Source organism: Chionomys nivalis, chromosome X (genome assembly GCF_950005125.1).
Source record: "Chionomys nivalis chromosome X, mChiNiv1.1, whole genome shotgun sequence".
Taxonomy (NCBI): domain Eukaryota; kingdom Metazoa; phylum Chordata; class Mammalia; order Rodentia; family Cricetidae; genus Chionomys; species Chionomys nivalis.
The window spans coordinates 1805728-1811543 of record NC_080112.1 but is presented as its reverse complement, the minus strand read 5'-3'; positions in this window follow the sequence as shown (position 1 = coordinate 1811543).

Here is a 5816-nt window from a genome sequence, read left to right as displayed (position 1 = left end):
GAGGGGAGGGGAGGGGAAGAGGAGCGCGTGGGGGGGGGGAGAAAGGAGGGGGAGTGAGATCACCTCCCCCGCAGCAGGCCAGCAGGCCCCGCCTCGCCACACCCTCGCTCCTTGTTTCGTCGGAACCCAGCCGCAGAGCCCCGCGCGTAATTGGGATCCCCTCGGGATCTTTATCCAGGAGCTCCGTAATCCTGAATCCCAGAGACCAGAGTGACCCCAACATCACCATCGGGGATCCCCGCCGCCCTGGAGCCTTGGACTGGGAATCGTTGGCAGGAATATTCTTGGGATCCCTGGGCTGGGCAGTGAGGAGAGGATCCAGGCTGTGAACCAGATTGCCCCGTCTCCACTTAGCCACGGAGGGCGCTGGCCAGTGATGGGAACTCGTACACAATTAGGTCCGTGCCGCGCCCTGGTCTCCTGGTCAGGCGTTTGAACGTCTCCATGCTCTTAGTGCAGTGCAGAAACCCATAACCTCGGGCAGTTCTTCAAACCCCTGCCCATCCAGGACGCGAGGGATGTGCGTGTGAACCTGAGTCCCCAGCCTGTGAAGGAGGTGTGGCGGGGCATGTTCCCGCACACCCACAGTCCCTACCTACCAAACGTCGGGCCCCAGCGTAGCCCAGAAGAAAAAGGTGGCAGAGAGGGCGTTCTTAGACCTGCAACCCCCTACTCCCACTTCCAGCATGCTTAGTGTCTAATTTCTTTGTCCTCAGGATTGGCCTCTTCGTGACCTTTCCTGCCCTCTCTACTTCCACTTATAGTTCTTTGAGGAAAAAAGCTTCTGGAAAGATGGAGCTCTTCCCAGTGGCGCCCCCTCCCAGGCTCACGGCTGTGACCTCCCAAGCGAGGCTAAGTGGAGGGGGCTGGAATTCCAAACTAAGTCCAGCTAGCTGAAGCCTGGGGGCAAGGAAGGCCTAGGGCCCAGATGGCAGATTGCAGCCCTGGTAGCTACGGTATTTTTATGGACATGCCTGTTACTCAGTGAAGCATTCCATAGGCCCTCTGCTCAGCCTGCTAACATTCCCTAATGGTGCAGTGCCCTGTTCCCATGAAATCACTTTGGGTACTTGGCCTGGTCTCCCTCCCCCATAGGACCACCTCCCGCCACCTTCTTTTCTCATGAAAGAAAAAAAGAAAAGAAAAACTTGGGGGCGCCCCACAAGCCCTCTGTGAAGGTCTGGATGTCTAGTTTGATGGAGTCTTAAGGAAGAGGCATTTGAGTGAAGGCGGAGGCCTGAGCAGAGAGCTCAGAGGGTGCCGCCCCTTCTACCACTTGGTGCAGAGGGATTCAGAATGAAGCTCAAAAAGTACTCAAGACTTTTCCCTCTTCCTCTCGGAGATGCAGCTTTGCTTCTGCCTCTCTCCCCACTTCTCCGCTTCCCCCTTCTGTCTCTCCTCCTCCTCCTCCTCCTCCTCCTCCTCCTCCTCCTCCTCCTCCTCCTCTTCTTCTTCTTCTTCTCTTTCTCTCTCTCTCCCTCTCCCCTTTTCCCTTCCCCCTTCATAACCCCCTGAATAAATATTCAACCTCACTCTGCAAGTCGTGTCTATCCATGTTTCTGTCTTCTGCCCGCCCACCATGTGTCTCCCTGCCTGGGACCAGCCATTGCTCAGGGACCAGCAGCCATCTCTGCCTGGGACTGGCTGCTCTCAGGGCCTGCTGCCTGCCACCACATGGCCTGATACCACCACCACTTGGGCCACAGCTCTGGGACCAGCAGCTGTCTCTGCTTGGGACTGGCTGCTCCCAGGGCCCGTTGTCTGCTGCCACATGGCTCGCTACCACCATTTGGGACCTACAGCATTTCTGCTGCCTACTGCCGCCAGGGATCTTGCAGCATTTTTTTAAAAAATATAAAATTGGTGCCGTGACTTGGATAAGCTCTCCCACTCCAGTTCCTCTCCAGAGATTGGGATCCTGAACCAGATTTTTTTCCTACTTCCACCACCATTGGATAAGAGACACAAGACATATCCATGCCACAAACACCAGTCAAAAGCAAAGAGAGCAGCTATGCCAGGATGTGGCCAGCACCCAGCCTTCTCTCAGGTTCCCCCTGCAAGATGACACCCACAAATAAGCAGGAAACAGTTTTGAGAATTCGCCACCCCAATTCCTTCAAACTGTGGTGTCTAATCTCCTGCTTTTCATTATAAGGAAGACCTGGGAATGTTATGGTTTTGGTCCCTGGTCCCTTTAAGAGACAAGCCATGCCCACTCCCTCCCCCATCCGCTGAGGCAGGCTGATCTTCAGCTTCTGGCCTGAGCTCGCTCTCTTTTCCATCTTCCTCTCGGAGAGGCAGCTTCGCTTCTACCTCTCTTCCCACTTCTCTGCTTCCCCACTTCTGTCTCTCCTCTTCCCTCTCTCCCCCCTTCTCTCTTCCCCCTTCATAACCTCCTGAATAAATATTCAACCTCACTGCAAAAAAAAAAAAAGTACTCAAGAAGCACCACTAGTTCAAGACTTCAGGAAACAGCAGAAGAGACTGCTGTATCTGCCTGGGTCATGAAGCCAGAGGCCTTTTGGGCTGGGCAGAGAAGGGTATTTTCCATGAGGCACTGAGCTGAGAACAGCTTCCTGACTGCACTGATGTAAGGGCGATAGGCCACAAAATTGGCCTCTCCTCTTCAGCTGCTTCCTCTACTGCCCTACTCCCAGTTTGCACCCAAGCCTGAGCTCGACCTAATTTAGGGTTGATGCTGTCCTGGAACTCACTCTATAGCCCGGGTTCATTTTAAACCTACATCCCCCTGCCTCTGCCTGCTGGGACTACAGGTGGTGGTTCACCACACCCAATGCTGTATACAAAGTTAGACACAGGTTTTGTTTCATCTCCCAAAAAAATCTTTGTCATTTAAAAATTAGCACTTGGGAGGCAGAGGCAGGCAGGACAGCATGGTTTACAGAGCAAGTTCCTAATGGGTCAAGGCTATATAGTGAGAGCCTGTCTAAAAAAATTAATCAATTAAAAAATAAAAATCTGCTTGCTGGACATAACGACACATGCCTATAATCCTGGCACAGGGAGGTGAAACAGGAGGGCCTTATGTTTGACACCAAAATGGGCTATTTAGTGAGTTCGAGGACAGCCTGGGATGTATTGCAAGAACCGCTTCAAAAAACAAAAGTAAAATTAAATAAAAATCAACTTTAGGGATAGGGCTATGACTCAATGGGAGAGTGATTGCTTACATGCATGAGGCCCTCAGTTTTTTTTTTCTCAGTTCTTCCATAAAACAGAAAGGAAAAATCCCCTCAAAAATCAGTTGAAAGCCGGGCGGTGGTGGCGCACGCCTTTAATCCCAGCACTCGGGAGGCAGAGGCAGGCGGATCTCTGTGAGTTCGAGGCCAGCCTGGTCTACAGAGCTAGTTCCAGGACAGGCTCCGTAGCTACAGAGAAACCCTGTCTTGAAAAACCAAAAAAAAAAAAAAAAAAAAATCAGTTGAAATACAACTTACAATAAAGTTGACTCTTTTGAGGTATATACTTTCAGGATGGTTTTTGACTATTTGATTTTTCTTTTGTGTTTTGATTCTGTTTTGTTTTGGTTTTTGAGACAGGGTTCCTCTGTGTAACAGTCTTAGTTGTCCTCAAACTCACAGATACCTGTCTACCTCTGCCTCCCGAGTGCTAGGTTTAAAGCCATGTGCCACCACAACTGGCTTTTTTTTTAAGTGGAGGGTGATTTTTATTTGTTTGTTTTCTGAGTTTTTTTTTTTTTTTTTTTTTTTTTTTTTTTTTTTTTTTTGGTTTTTCGAGACAGGGTTTCTCTGTAGCTTTGGAGCCTGTCCTGGACTAGCTCTTGTAGACCAGGCTGGTCTCGAACTCACAGAGATCCGCCTGCCTCTGCCTCCCGAGTGCTGGGATTAAAGGCGTGAGCCACCACCGCCCGGCTGAGTTTTTTGTTTTAATTTAACCTTTAATCCAACACTCAGGAATTCAAGGTATATAAAACGATTGGTGCCAGCCTGGCCTACATGAGAACCTGAGTTCAGTTTCCGGCATCCATATCAGGCGACTCACAACTGTGTGGAACATCAGCTCTAGGAGATCAGATAATTTCTTCTGGTCTCTGCTGACATCTGCACTGATATCACACACACACAGAGGTAATTAAATTTTAAATAAAATCTTTAAATAAATAAGTAAAGAGGCGAGAATGAAGACAGAGAGCAGACCCAAGTACACCCTCTTGGTCATCTTGGATTAAATTTCTTATCTCCTTGCTTTTAAGCACTGTATGAATTTTTTAGTAGTTATTGAAGTTACTGCCATGCACTCTTATTATTTGTTTGTTTGTTTATGGTTTTTCAAGATACAGTTTCTCTGTGTAACAGCTCTGGCTGTCTTGGAGCTTGCCTTGTAGACCAGGCTGGCCTTGAACTCACGGAGATCTGGCTGTCTCTGCCTCCTGAGTGCTCTGATTAAAGGTGAGTGCCACCACACCAGGCAAATTGGATTTTTCTTAAAATTTATTATTATTATCTTATTTATTATTATTATTTTGGCTTTTTTTTGAGACTGAGTTTCTCTGAATAGCCTTGGCTGTCCTGGAACTCACTTCATAGACCAGGCTGACCTCAAAGTCATAGAGATCCGCTTGCTTCTGCCTCTCAAGTGCTGGAATTATAGGTGTGTTATAAACAGATTTTTCTTTGGGCTGCCAGCTCACAAAAATAACATGGAAACTTATTACTAATTGTGAAAGCACAGGCTATAGCTTAGGCTTGTCCCATTAGGTCTTCTAACTGAAATTAATCCATTTCTATGCATCTATGTGTTGTCATGTAACTTGTGGTTTTTGCCTCTCCTCTTGCATGTTTGTACCCTCTGCATCTGGTTTGTAACTCTGCCTTTCTTCTTTCCAGAGCTCTCTCTGTCCAGAAGTTCCTGCTATTACCTCCTGCCTAGCTATTGGCCATTTAGATTTTTATTAAATCAATCACAGTGACAAATCTTCACACAGTGTAAAGGAATATTCCAAAACAGTGTGCACCACCAACATCCAGCTATTTTATTATTTTTAGTTATGTGCTGACCTTGAACTCACAGATATCTGTCTGCCTCTGCTTTCCAACTGCTAGCTAACATTAGAGGTGTGCGCCACCAACACCCAGCTTGTAACATATATTATGGGCTATTTGTACACTGTGTGAAGATATATTACTGTGATTTGCTTAATAAAGAGCTGAACAGCCAATAACTAGACAAGGAGATATGGGTGGGACTTCCAGGCAGATAGAGACAGGAAGTAGGAGATAAATCTAGGTGTGAGAGATGCCAGGAGACACAGAAGAAGTTAGACAAACAGAATGGGAGAGAAGTAAAAGCCATGTGGTAGAACATAGATTAATAAAAAATATGTTGGGTTGCCGGGCGGTGGTGGCGCACGCCTTTAATCCCAGCACTTGGGAGGCAGAGGCAGGCGGATCTCTGTGAGTTTGAGACCAGCCTGGTCTACAAGAGCTAGTTCCAGGACAGGCTCCAAAAACCACAGAGAAACCCTGTCTCGAAAAACCAAAAAAAAAAAAAAAAAAAAAAAAAAAAAAAAAAAAAAAACGAAGAAACCCTGGTAGGGAGCCCCTCTCTCGGAGCCTGGGCCCCTCCAAGAAGGACATTTTGGAGAAGTACCTCTGTGGCTATGGGAGAAGGCCAGTTCAGGCACCCTGTCCTCTGCTGCCCAAGGACCTAGCTGGGGACATCCTCTTGGACACCTGGGATCCCCTCTAGAGCCCTAAAATGGCTCCCTTAATTAAGATATCTTCTTCCCTGTTATTTAGACTCCTTGAGATAAAATGTTTAGCAAAAGTTTT